General features: G+C 45.6%; 1 long non-coding RNA gene across 1 annotated transcript in view; it reads right to left on the bottom strand.

Annotated features, from left to right (window-relative positions):
• LOC149083869 (uncharacterized) overlaps window positions 1-3991 on the bottom strand; it is a 37461-nt gene extending 33470 nt beyond the window's left edge. Inside the window, exon 1 of the long non-coding RNA XR_016193021.1 lies at window positions 3763-3991. This is a non-coding gene — a long non-coding RNA (uncharacterized LOC149083869). The remainder of the gene's footprint in view (window positions 1-3762) is intronic.
• Window positions 3992-14945: the final 10954 nt, after the last annotated feature.

Below are 14945 nucleotides of genomic sequence, written 5' to 3'. Positions count from 1 at the left end.
AAATGCCCAACGAGGTGGCTGATAAAAAGATGCCCATAAAAATATGGTTGTCATATGTTTCAAAAATACAGCAACCCAATTAAAAATGCAATTAACACAAATTACAAACAATATATACCAATTTTGAAAATATTATTCTGCTCATACAATTCCAAATTATATATTTTCCATTAATTTTGGAATTACAGTAAACCTCTCTTTTGCGGACACCAATGGGACAAAAAAAAATTTGTCCACAAAAGAGAGATGACCGTTAATCAGGGGTTTGAAATACATACTTTTATTTTACACTAGGGCATTGGCGTACGGGAAGTGTGGGGAGGGGGGGTTTCGGGGTTGTAATCCCTCCCCAAGCCGAGATTACAATGTTATTTTGCAGGAAAAAACTTAACCCTCCCCCCACCTTAAGAAAAAAAATTAACCTTCCCCTCCTTGAGCACGAGCGTCAAAAGGTTGAGTCGAGCAATCTAGCATATATGAATTGGCATCATCGAGCACCCCCCCCCCCCACAGACGTAAAGTCTATTCCCGCCTGTACCCTTGAAAAAATTCTGCTTACCTCTATGCACTGGGGACAGGGCCGTTTTAAAAGCATCATGGGCACCAGGCCAAGTGATTTTTCTGAGGCCCTACCAGGCAAATTCTTGAAAATTTCAACCAGATCTCATTTTTGCGAGACCCCTTTTTCTCTTGATGCCCCGGGCTGTGCCCATGCCTTAAGATGGCACTGACAGGGGGAAAATTATTATTTGTCCGTAAAATAGAGTGACCACATCTGGGTGGGCGTTTTTACTGCATTTCTTTTACTACTTCGGAACTTACTTAGATGCTGGAACTCTTCCAGTAGGTTCCAATTTTCAAATTTTTATATGATTCCCTGTCCTCAAAATATGTACATAACATTCATAGACAGATGGACTTGGAAGTCTGGGGGGGGGGGGTGTAACGATGATGTCAATTCATATATGCATATATACATTAGATCAGCCGACTTCACCTTTGACGCTGGGGAAGGGGGATCAGGGTCATCTTAAAAGTATCATGGGCCCCCAGGCCAAGTGGTTTTCCGGAGGCCCTACCAGGTAAATCATAGCAAATTTCAACCGGATCTCATGTTTGTGAATCCCCGGGCCATGCCCAGGTGGGCCCATGCGTTAAGATGGCACTGCTGGTTGCAATGTCACCCACCCCCGTATTTCCGCCCATGATAACATGGGATCTGGAACTTTCTTCCCTGTTACATTTGGCCCCCGGAAATTCCGCCCTGACATTTCACCTGCCCTGAACGTATGAGTGACCATATGAGTGATTGACTGTATGAGTGAGTGTAAAATGGACTGTAGGAATGTGTTAGTGACCGTACGAATGATTAAGCGAGTGGCAGAATGACTCACCACGCGAGTCACCGTATCAACTAGTGTGCAATTGACTTTATGAGTGAATGACCGTATGAGTGACTACATGACTGACCGAATGGCCACATGACTGACCAAATGAATGGCCACATGAGTAACCAAGTGATTAACTATGATCTGATCGAGTGATTGACCGTGTGAGCAACCAAGGGAGTTACTGAGCAATGAAACGTTCGAGTGAATGAGTGACCAAAGGAGAGACCGAATAATTAACTGTATAAGTGACCAAGTGAATGACTGCATGAGCAACCAAGTGAATGACTGCATGAGTGGTCAAGTAAGTGATTGAGAGATTGACGGTGTGGGAGACCAAGGGAGTTACTGAGCGATGGAACGTTTGAGTGACTAAGAGTGAGTGACCGATTAAATACTTGTGTAACTTTCCGAGTGACTAATTAAATACTGGTGCAAGTTTCCTAGTGAGTGATTGAGCGTATGAGTGACGGACCGAATGGCCGTATAAATGACCAAGTGAATGACCGCATGAGGCACCTAGTGGTTAACTGCACGAGTGACCAAGTGAGTGACTATATATGACCAGGTGAGTGACGGTACGAGTGTCCAAGTGAGTGATCAAGGGACTGACCGTGTGAGTAACCAAGGGAGTTTGAGTGATGGAACACATAAGTGAATGTGTGACCATTTGTTGAATGACAGTACGAGTAACCGAAAGATTGATAAAGTGAATGACCATATGATTGACCCAGTGAGCGATTGATAAAGTGAGCCATTGAGTGATTGACAAAGTGAGCCTCCTCATCCCCTCCCTTTTTATTAGGTGGCTACACAGCACTGAGTGACTCACCCTTTAATAGATCCTAAGAATTTGGAATTTTCAGTTGAAGCATAAAATATTTTTCCCAAATTTACGTTGCTGCGAAATTTTTCAATATAAGAAGAGGTATTACCATCCTGAAGAAAAACATTAAAATCCCCCAAGGTACCTTTTCCCTCCCCTCACGCTTCCTAGCTATCCAGGTGGGTTTAAATAAAAACCTTCATACTTAGGTTCACCATGTATCATCGAGGAGAATACAGGAAATTGCAATACTGAATACGGCTTATCACTAAATTTTGCCAAAAATTACAATTTATTGCACTTATACGATCACTCACAGGGTCAGGGCAGGTGAAATGTCCGGGGATAAATTTTTATTAAATTTATTTAATTTCATTTCTTAACTCGATCACTCATATATTAACTCACTTGATCACTCATGTGGTCACTTGTACCATCATTCATATGTTCACTCATATGGTCACGCGTACGAGATCAGAGCAGGTGAAATGGCAGGGGGTAAATTCCAGATTCACTTGATTACTGACTGGGTCACTCGTACCATCATTCATATATTCAAGGGCGTAGCGGGGGGGGGGACTTGGGGGGTCTGGTCCCCACCCGAAATGTGAGAAAATGACCGAAAAAAGGGAAAAAGATGGCCAAATCCATTGTTCTGTCACTTTAGTCTCCCCCCCCCCCGAACGAAATTTCTGGCTACGCCCCTGCATATATTCACTCATACAGTCACGCGTACGGTCAGGGCAGGCGAAATATCAGAGATAAATTTCCGATTTACTTAATTACTCACTGGTCACTCATATGGTCAGGGCAGGCGAAATTTCCGGGGGCCAAATGTACTGGGGACGAAACGTGCCTGGGGCGAGACGTCGGAGGCGAAATATCGGGGGCAAAGGTTCCGTGAACCGATAACATTAGGGATAAAACGACGACGCCCCCGAAAATGCCAAGACGCTCCGGTTCCGTTTTATTTTCGCACTGAGCCAAAGCCCCCTAGATACTACTTCTAGGAGGCTTTGACTGAGCCCCGCGTGTGGTAAAAGGTGACTGCATATTCAGAGAGCACTATTTTCTATAGTTTCACTGATTTACCAGCATAGCGGAGATAGACTTGAAAGTCTGGGGGGGGGGGCGGCACGATGATGATGATTTCAATTCATCATCGTGCCGCTGGGGGCATCATGGCCCCACAAGGGGTGGGCTGAAAAGGCTCCAGCCATGGTCCCCACAAGGGGTAGGCTGGCAAGGCTCCAGCCCTGGGGACCGGGATGATTTTCATTATTTTTGGTTTTTCCACGCTATAAATCCACCATAAAGGGGCCCGTGAAAGTCTGGTCGGGGGGGCCATGGCTCCAGCCCTGTGGCCCGGTATGATTTTCGCAATTTTATTGCTTTTTCACGCTATAAATTAATCATAAAGGGGCCCCGTGAAAGACCCCCAGCTCCAGGATGTGGGGGCCATGGCTGGCTGGCCTGCCCCCCGTATCTCCGCCCATGTTTACAAAATAAATAAATTTTGGAGAGAAATTGACTGTAAATAAAACTCACCAGAAATTGAAGAAAAAAATTGATTTCTATAATTACTTCTTTCTGAATAAATTTATACTTGGGAAACAACAAAACACAGGAGGTGCGGGATAAGGAGCCTATTCAAGGTACGGAGCCTTCTTCGTGTATTAAGGAGTTCTAATTTAAGGTGGCTATCGTGCGGGATTCGGCAGTCACTGGTGACGCTTCTGAAATTCAACTGCGCAGTATAATTTCTCGATCGTCTGCTCTCGCTCTGTAATTTGGCGGGAAACTTCAAGCTCTCTCATTGGTCACTGGGGTCATCTTTCGCATCCGGGAGCTCTTACTAATTTGTTTATGCTTAGGCTGACCATATTTTCTCGAGAGAAATACGGGATATTGAGATTCCAAATACGGGAAAATACGGGACATCGCCAAAAAAGACGCCAAAACCGAGCAAAATTGCCAAATAGTGTTAAAACTACGGAAAAATCACAATGGCGGGTTATGAAGCGTTACTGCAAATTGCAATGGATTAAATGACTTCCACAAAAAAACGTTCACCAAGACAAATGTGGGAGATTAATATTTTCATTTATAGTTGTAATTATCATAATATAGTTTATTAGTTGAAAAGTAATTTCAATCTTTGACTTCAATAAAGAATAAAAATTTAAGTAGACTTCGTGTAAAATACGGGAAAAACCGGGACACTTTTGCCAAAAAGTCGGGACGGCCAAAAATACAGAAAATACCGGGACTGTCCCGGGAAATACGGGACGTATGGTCACCCTATTTATGCTGCTGTGAGAGAGACAGAGGGAGCAAAAAAGTCGTCTGCTCTCTTTCTCTCTGACCGAAAAATTTTGAGCCCTATGATTGGTGGATTGTCGTTCATAAGATCCGGGGATTTTGAAAATTTGTTTATATCAAAGAGTGGGAGGAGGAAAAGGGGGAGTGGCGAAGGAAGTCACGGGGGGGGGGGATTCAGCTTAAAATATAGAGACATTTCATGAAACATTAAAAAATCAATTAAGAACATATTTATTTATTATTATATAATAAAGGAAATATTATTTATTTCCTTTTTGGCAAATTAATGAATGAAACATCAATTTATATTGGGGTCGCCTTTACTGTAACCCAGGAGTGTCAACAATGTCGTGGCCCTTTTAGTCAGGACTAAAGGGCTGGCGTCTTATATATTCAGTCACGCAGAGTCACTCTTGCCTTAAGCCGGGTTTTCCTAGGAATAGGTGTTTTGCGCCGCGTGAACCAAAATGTATAATTTCACGTCGGCAGAAACGTGTCACATAATCACGCTGCGCGTTAATGTTTTCCTAGCAGGGCGCATCAGATCAGGTCGGCTATATGTTTATAGTATATGGCCTTGGTATCAGCTACTCTGTCGTCTGCATGGTCCGGTTTGAAGGGAACTTATAGAAAACACACAAGAAGAGTGAAGAGAATATCGGCAAAACCGCGGCGCACGACGCATTTGACTCCTCCAGAAGCAGCCAGTCAAGCACGCCCGACGTAAAACGCTGTCGTGACGAGTATTGCTCTCTATAGGAAAACAGTCATGCTGCTTTTCATATTGGTGAGTGGACGGCGTATCACGCTGGGCGATTCACGTTGCGCGCGCCACAGGAAACCTGCTCCTAGGAAAACCCGGCTTTAGGGATGGTCGACAGGTGTGGTCGCATCGGGCCCCGCAGTTTCCGAAGAACCGCACTTACAGTATCAGGAGGGGCGAAAAATATACATATATATATATACACTCGTGTAGAACCCGCAGAAGTGCCGCAACACGACGTGGCATGGACTCGACTTATGTCTGAAGTAGTGCTGGAGGTAATTGACACCATGAATCCTGCAGGGCTGTGCATAAATCCGTAGGAGTAAAAGGGGGTAGAGATCTCTTCTGAACAGCACGTTGCAAGGCATTCCAGATATGTTCGATAATGTTCATGTCTGGGGATTTAGGTGGCCAGCGGAAGTGTCTAAAGTCAGAAGAGTGTTCCTGAGCCACTTTGTAGCAATTCTGGACTTCTGGACGTAAGGGGTGTCGCATTGTCCTGCTGAAATTGTCCAAGTCCGTCGGAATGCACAATGGACATGAATGGGTGCAGGTGATCAGACAGGATGCGAGGCGTAAAGCTTTGTGTCGTGCAGTCATCGAGGGTACACGAGTGGGCCTTCGGCTCCGAAAGCCCATATCGATGATGTTTCGTTGAATGGTTCGCACGCTGACACTTGTTGATGGCCCCGCATTGAAATCTGCAGCAATTTGCGGAAGGGTTGCACGTCTGTCACGTTTAATGATTCTCGTCAGTCCCGTTCTTGCATGATCTTTTTCCGGCCGCAGCGATGTCGTAGATTTAATTTTTTACCGGATTCCCGATATTCACGGTACACTCGTGAAATGGTCATACGTGAAAATCCAAATTTCATCGCTACCTCGGAGATGCTATGTCCCATCTCTCGTGCGCCGACTATAACATCACGTTCAAACTCACTTAAATCTCGATAACTTGCCATTGTAGCAGCAGTAACCGATCTAACAACTAAAGTACTGTTTAGACATGATGCATGAGTTTTAATAGGGCGTGTGGTCTCCTCGAACAGCAAAGACTGCTGCACACCTGTTTGCCGTGGATGCGATGAGGTTATCGATCAGACTTTGGGGAATACTGTTCCACTCCTCAAGAAGTGCAATCTGCAAGTCTCGGACAGTAACAGGCGGCCTTGGTCGCGCAGCAATGCGTCGTCCGAGCATGTCCCAAACATGCTCGATTGGATTCAGGTCAGGAGAGCACGCTGGCCATTCCATACGCTGTATTGTTTCAGCTTCAAGCATGTTCTCCACCAGACGAGCTCTATGAGGTCGGGCGTTATCATCCTGGAAAACAAAGGAATCTCCAATGGCTCCAGCGTAAGGGATGACATGAGGTCGCAGTATCTCGTCTGCATACCTTCGGGCCGTCAATGTGCCATTCCGAATGATATGCAAGTTCGTACGTCCGCCTATGCTGATTCCACCCCATACCATCCAACCAGCTCGTCTGTATTGTGACCTTTCACGAACGAATGCGGGGTTATTTCGAGTGCCCCTGTCCCTCCATACCAGAACACGTCGGGTGTCACACTCCAGACTGAATCGGGACTCGTCTGTAAATAGCACTTGGTTCCAATCATGTTGCTCCCAACCTCGATGTTCAGCAACAAATCTTCTTCGGGCCGCACGGTGGCGTGGGGTCAACGGAATGCAGACCATTGGCCTACGTGCATAGAGCCCTCCCTCATGAAGCCGATTACGTACTGTTTGGCTGGACACCCTTCGTCCTGTTGCCAAGAGCAACCGTCTTTGCAGCTGCGTAGCATTCTCTGTTCTGTTTCGACGGGCTGTTAACCGTATATACCGGTCATCAGTTGCTGTAGTGGCGCGTGGCCGACCTTGCCCTGGTCGACGTCTAACATTTCCTGTTTCTTGGAATCGATTCCACAGCCTTGCAACAACACTTCTGGTGACTCCAACAGCGTCCGCGACACTACGTTGTGTTTGCCCGGATTCCAGTCTGCCTATAACACGCCATGCCATGGATTCCGGTAAAAAAAATACTGCGTCTCAAAAAAAAATACTGCACAATCGAATTTCACAGTAAAACAGACGTTTCTGCAACAACCCGATTTCTGCCCTTATCTCCTTTTTGACGTCATGAACTTTGATTTGCATATGAAGTTTTCTTCTAGGCTTTAAATTATGGATGATTCATTTTATGTTACTTATCGGTATACATCTTTGCGTAATTTTGTTAAAAATGTGCTCCCCTGATTGTTTTGAGCAGAATATTTGAAGACATTCTGCTCGTTAGAAAAACTGGTGGCAGATGGCAGCACTACACATAACAAGAATTACAGAGAAACAAAAAACTTCACGTCAGGTTTCACTACACGTACACGCACATTCCCGCATGTACCGATTCGTTGGGGGTGTGGGCGGGGTGCATGTGTGGTGTAGCAGTAGTAGGTAAGGCCTCCAAAAAATGGCTCGGGATCCATGATGTTCTTAAGTCAACCACCTGGTTGGGCAATTTGCCTGTTGTGGCGTTGTATTTGTATTATTCGCGTATCTTTTCTTTGACTTGCGTCCGTCAGCGCCACCTATCGGCTGTTTTTGAGGGGTCTCCCCCCCCCCCACTGTCAAAAAAAATTTCCGTGAAATAATGATGCTAACCCTGCAAACCGTTTCTTATTTCGGTTATTTTTCCAGTTTTTATGAATTTTTAAAGTTTCTACAGACTTTTTGCCCACCCTGTAGAATTAACGTGACAGAAATAATCTCAGAATTGGTTTCCAGAAGAGAAGATATAATCAATCATATATATTGCTGTCCCGCCCCTAGAGGCATACAGCGGGAGAAGAGAAGATATAAATCGATAGATTTATTTGTAGCAACACAGACGAATACAGAACACCAGAAATCTATACCTTAAATTCATCATGTTATCATAGGCGGGGATAGACTTGGAAGTCTGGGGGGGGGGGCAAGAGGATGATGTGAATTCATATATACATATATACGTTAGATCAGTCGACTCCACCTTTGACGCTGAAGGGGGGGGGGGGCAATATTAAGATCTGAGACGTACGCGGACGCCCCAACCCGCCCCCCCCCCCACAGATGATCAAGAATGTATTTTTTATGCGAAAAATATTTAAAACATTAAAATATCGGGAGATAATGCCTTTATGTGTTATTATCATGGCCCCACATCCTGGAGCAGGGCCCCTAGGCTGGTATCTTTTGCGGGACCCCACGACCAGACTTTTACGGGGCCTGTTTATGATGAATTTATAGCGTAAAAAAGCAAAAAAATTGTTAAAATTGTTCCGGGCCCCAGGGGTGAAACCTTTTCGGCCCACCCCTTATGGGGTCGTGGTTATTATAATCAGTTTCTGTTAATTTCAATGCTATTTGAAGGCTAAGAACTCACCAGCTATTTAGTTGATTGTTGACGCCGTCCATCTACGGTGCCTTTCAACACCGTGTCCGGAAAATTCACAGCCAGCAATTCACCAACAACAATTCACCGCCGGAAAATTCACCGACTAGCAATTCACCGACAACAGTTCAATGCGAGGGAGTGAGCGATTGAGTTACTGAGTGATTGAGTGACCCAGTGAGTGAGTGACCCAGTGAGTGACTGAGTGACCGAGTGAGTCAGTGATTGAGTGACCGAGTCAGTGATTGAGTGACCGAGTGAGTAAGTGATTGAGTGACCGAGTGAGTAAGTGATTGAGTGACCGAGTGAGTAAGTGATTGAGTGACCGAGTGAGTAAGTGATTGAGTGACGGAGTGATTGATCCAGTGACCGAGTCAGTGATTGATCCAGTGACCGAGTCAGTGATTGAGTGACCGAGTGAGTGAGTGACCAAGTGAGTGACTGAGTGACCGAGTAAGTAAGTGATTGAGTGACCGAGTGAGTGAGTGACTGAGTGACCGAGTAAGTAAGTGATTGAGTGACCGAGTGAGTGAGTGACCGAGTAAGTAAGTGATTGAGTGACCGAGTGAGTGAGTGACCCAGTGAGTGACTGAGTGACCGAGTGATTGAGTGACCGAGTGAGTGAGTGACCCAGTGAGTGACTGAGTGACCGAGTGAGTAAGTGATTGAGCGGGTGAGTGAGTGACCCAGTAGTGACTGAGTGACCGAGTGAGTAAGTGATTGAGCGGGTGAGTGAGTGACCCAGTAGTGACTGAGTGACCGAGTGAGTGACCCAGTGAGTGACTGAGTGACCGAGTAAGTAAGTGATTGAGTGACCGAGTGAGTGAGTGACCCAGTGAGTGACTGAGTGACCGAGTAAGTAAGTGATTGAGTGACCGAGTGAGTAAGTGATTCAGCGGGTGAGTGAGTGATCCAGTAGTGACTGAGTGACCGAGTGAGTAAGTGATTGAGCGAGCGAGTAAATTGGTTAGTGAGTGAGGGAGTGAGTGAATTGGTTTGTTAGTTAGTTTTTAACCTAGTAGTGTCACATATGATTAAAAAATCCGATTGTTCCGAAAACGTATTTATGATGAAGTATAGATTTGAAGACACTTGGATCATCGGGCGTCCTCTTCGTCGTCAGCCGCGCTTTGACATCGACATTTGGAACTGCTTTCAAGGAACGCGTAACGATTTACCAACAATTCTATAGAAGGATGGCATCGAGCGTTGCAACAGCAATTATCTGCTCACCACCCAGATACATGGAAGTTCATCGGTGCCATAAAAAGAGAACAGAGTTTGAATGAAGTTCGGATGGAGCAAATTGTAAGTGGACAAAACCATCACATTGATTAGAAGAAAGAAATACCGGGACTCTGCGCAGAGATTAAAGAATTTACCCTTCACCGAATTCGCAAATTTTATGGGGCCCCAGACTGTATATACCTTGGGCTTCCACTATCGCAAGGACCCCTGGAAATGAAACCTTTTAATTTCCCCATGAAGGTATATGTGCAATACCCCGGGTACCCCGACCCTGTATGTTGGGAGCACTGGTGTTATATGTATATTTTACGTATACATACCTCTCGGCATGACCCCCACGAGGGCAGGGCTGACAGGGGCCGGAACGTTTCTTATCGCTTTTTGATATTTTCACACTATAAATTAAGCACAGAGGGGCCCGTGAAAAAGCTGGTTTGGGGCCCGCCATCCATTTCAGCTTAGGGAACCTGCTGTAGGATGTGGAAAACTCTGGGTACATGCACATTACTTGGTCCCGATGTGTCAAATGGGTCCCGATATATGCAAGAGTTAAATGAAAACTTGACCCCAAAATCGTAACTGACTTCCGTAACACAAAAACGTAACAGATTTCCATCTCTCAAAAAACATCACCGACTCCCGTAATAAAAAAATCGTCACTAATTTCCGTTGCATAGGAAGTATGTATATACGTATATAGTAAATATAGAGTACATATACTAGATACGCACTAAGGCGGGATTCCTGAAAGTTCATCACGTGAAATCGCGGGTAACAGAAATCCATTGGTTACTGATGATCAGCGATGTTTTTTATAACATCAAAGTGATAACAGGAGATGCTTTTAAGCATTTTTAGGAGGTTAATTCATCGCGTATCCACTTACTTTATTATCTTTTAATTCTGTTATTATCCCTTTTAACATTTGATTAGAAGTTTCTGAGTAAAACATGGCATTTTGTTGAATATACTATCTTGTATTGGGCAACAGCAATTTGTAATTTATACAAATACAAGGCCACAACAGGCAAAATGCCCAGCGAGGTGGCTGAGAAAAAGATGCCCATAAAAATATGGATGTCGTATATTTCAAAAATACAGCGACCCGAATCCGTATCATCTGAATTTCTTCTCATAAAGTCATTATTTAAACTTTCCGCCATGTCTTTAGGATATGGCACTTACTCACTCAATAGATCACTCACGGACTCGCTCATTGAATCAGTAACCCACTCGCTCACTGAATCACTTACTCGGTCACTCATTCAATCACTGGGTCACTCACTCACTCAGTAACTCAATCGCTCATTCCCTCGCTAACTGACTCGCATCGAACTGTCGTCGGTGAATTGCATGGCGGTGAATTGTTGGTCGGTGAATTTTCCTAGCGGTGAATTGCATGGCGGTGAATTGTTGTCGGTGAATTTTCCGTAAACCTTTCAACACATATATACGCTCCAAGGTTGAAATATTCCATCTGCTTCCATAGCTTAGATGGTAGAGCACTCGTCCGGCAAGCGAGAGACCGGGGTGCGAGTCCCCGTGGGGGCAGTGATGAATTTTCTTCCTTGTAATCTTCATCTCCACAAATAACCAGTCTTTCGATGAATCTTGTATTGACAAGTGGAGAGGACGTTTCTATATGTATAAGAACTCACAATTTTTCTTTAAGAGACTCACCCTTAACCATATGTGCCGTGGTTCTCGGGATTACCTGATGTGATTTTTTTATAAAGGGTGGTTGATGGACGTATCATTCAAACCCCCCTACCCCTCGATGCTGACGTAATACTTGAATAAATCCCATGCATGTATGTAGGCTACATATATATATATATATATAGCCTACATACATGCATATACACTGCTGGCCACCCAAATTGCAACACCAAGAAAGACAAGAGATATCGCAACAATATTTATTTTGTAGGTAACATGTTGACCAAGCATCAAATGATTAAATTTATAGACTTCTGTGAAGTGTGGTTCCTGCCAAAATCAGTAGCCAGAGTAGCCGCCATTGTTGGAGATCACCGCTGCCACACGCCTCGGCATTGATTCAAAGAGACTTTGGATGTGTTCTTGGGGTACAGCAGACCAAGCAGCTTCCACGCGTTGCCAAAGTTGATCTGGTGTGGCAGCTGGGGATGTAATCTGGTTCAATCGTTGAGCAACCATGGACCACATGTTTTCTGTCGGCGAAAGATCCGGAGAGCGAGCTGGCCAGGGAAACAATTCAATCTGGCGATTGACGAAGAACCTTTGGACAATGCGTGCCACGTGTGGTCGCGCATTATCCTGTTGAAATATGGCTGTGGGCAAGCCCTGAAGGTAAGGAAGGACAACTGGTTCCAACACCTCGGAGATGTAGCGCTGGCTTTTTAAAGTACCGGCAATGCGTACTAGAGGAGTACGAGAGTGATATCCAATACCGCCCCATACCATAACACCCGGTGCAGGACCAGTGTGGCGGTGCATAACGCAGCTGTTCAGCATCCTCTCTCCACGGTGTCTCCAGACTCGAATCCGACCATCGTGGTGTTGCAGACAGAAGCGTGACTCGTCAGTAAAGACAATTTCATTCCATTGTGAGGACCACATCCTTCTTTCATCGCACCATTGGCGGCGGAGACGTCTGTGGTTCTGCGTCAAGGGTAGACGAAGCAATGGACGTCTTGCGGACAAACCACTCTGCTGTAAACGGCGCCGAATGGTACGCGCAGACACTGGATGATGCGGTACAGACTGAATGTGCTGTGCTATGGTTCGTGATGTGGCTGAGCGATCCGTCACTGCCATACGCACAATACGCCTGTCATCACGTGAAGTGGTGCACTGAGGTGGATGCGATCGAACACGTCGGTCCGTCGTACCCTCCTGCAACCAACGATCACATATCCGCATTACAGTTGTTTGTTTGGTTTCGTCCAACACGACTACCGATTTCCCTGAAAGATAATCCACAATCTCGGTAGGCCACTATCCTTCCTCTGTCGAACTCGGATACTTGATCAAAAGATGATCACTGTTTTCTACGAGGCATAATTGATCGTTTTTTTGAAAAAACCACAAGAAAAACACAATTGCCGTACTTCAAATAGTCGAAATCTCCAAGCCTTGAATAGCGCTTTGAAGTGGCGCCACAGGCGCGCGTGATGTGCGTCTGCGCTGAAATTCTAATCATTTGCATATCTCACCTCCGCTAATGCATGTTGTAAATTTCATATTATTTGCATGCTTCCTTCAGGGTGTTGCATTTACGGTGGCCAGCAGTGTATATGAGTATATAAATACAAACACCTATAACATAATTAAGTTTTTTTACGTTTCTGCCGACGGGAAATGGTCCTGTTCGGTTCACGCGGATTTATCAGTGCACATTATATAATGAAAAAACATTCCCTCCCCCAAGTTGAGGGGTGGGGGTTATTTAATGCCTGCTTTGCCCAAGGCCATGGTCCTCACATCCTGGAGCAGAGCTCTCTAGGCTGGAATCTTTCACGGGCCCCTATATGATGAATTTATAACGTGAAAAACACTGAGAAGCGTCCCAGGCCATCTTGTCCATATTCCTGGGCCACAGGGCTGGAGATCTGTCAGCCCCACCCTCGTGGGGGCCATGCCCAGGGTCCTTGCAAAAGTTGGTTCCTGAGGTGTATACCCCGAGCAGGGCCACAGCTAGACACTTTGTCATCCGGGGCAAGCCGGCATTTTGGCGCCCCTTGATGTAAAAGAAACAGTTAAAAGGTGAATTCGGCGCCCCCTTCTGGTTCAGTGCCCGGGGAGCAGACCCACCTGCCCCCCCAGTTGTGGCCATGGCCCCCACATCCTGGAGCAGGGCCCCTAGACAGGGATCTTTTACGGCCCCCCCGGTCAGACTTTCCATGGGTCCTTCTATAGTTAATTTATAGCGAGAAAAAGCAAACAATTATGAGTTGTCTCGGGCCCCAGAGCTAGAGCCCTGTCAGCCCCGCCCATGTGGGGGCCGTGGTTGCGACCCTGAGATCCCAGCCGTAGGCATATATATATAATACTAGGGGGGCTCTGCCCCCCCCACCGCCTTTGGTGGCAAACACCCCCCCCCCACTTCTCTTCCCAACATATCTTGTTTATTTCGTCCCACTTCATCAGCGTGCTATGGAAAGGGGGAAAGGGACGTGTGAAAGCACCAGCTTACTGAAAAAGCGAATTTTAATAAAAATAATAATAAAGCAACAAAAAACAAATGAGATTCATCAAGTACCCCCAGAAAACTTCCCCCATGGGGGTCCCCAGATTCAATTCGCTGAATTTCAGTGGGGCCCCACACTGGATATATCTTGGGCTACCGATGTGTTGCAAATTTTACAATGTTAAACAACAAAAATACATCCAGGGGCACCGAATTACAACCTGCCAACATTTCCATGGAGCCCTGACCTGGAAGCTTGTCGGACCCCCCCTGTGAGAATTTTTCATTTTTATCAATTTTACAACGAATAAAATCCAGGGCCCCACATCCAGTAGCAGGGACACAATACGCAGATTTTTAGTGGGGCCCCAGACTGGCTATATCTCGGGCTTCGGCTGTTGCAAATTCTACAGCAGAAAAAAATGAGATTCATCCAGGGCCCCCAAAATGAAACCTGTAAACATGGGGCCCCCCGACTTGGAAGCTTGTCGGTCATCCCCCGGAGCGAGTGCCATGAAAAATTTTCATTTGTATTCGTTTTACGAACGAATAAAATCCAGGGCACCCAAAATCAAACCTTTAAACATGGGGCCCCGATGTAAGCTTGTCGGTCATCCTCCGGAGCGAGTGCCATGAAAAATTTTCATTTGTATTCGTTTTACCATCGAATAAAATCTAGGGCCCCCCAACCAACTACCCGGGACACCAATTCACATACTTTTGGTGGGGCCCCAGACTGGCTTTATTACTGGCTTCCGCTTTTGCAAATTCTACAATAGAAAAGAATGAGATTCATC

Source organism: Pholcus phalangioides, unplaced genomic scaffold, assembly GCF_987345545.1.
Source record: "Pholcus phalangioides strain wild (caught in Gottingen) unplaced genomic scaffold, Ppha-v1.0 ptg000008l_1, whole genome shotgun sequence".
Classification (NCBI taxonomy): Eukaryota; Metazoa; Arthropoda; class Arachnida; order Araneae; family Pholcidae; genus Pholcus; species Pholcus phalangioides.
The sequence above is the reverse complement of the archived record's forward strand: the minus strand, read 5'-3'. Positions and strand labels throughout refer to the sequence as shown.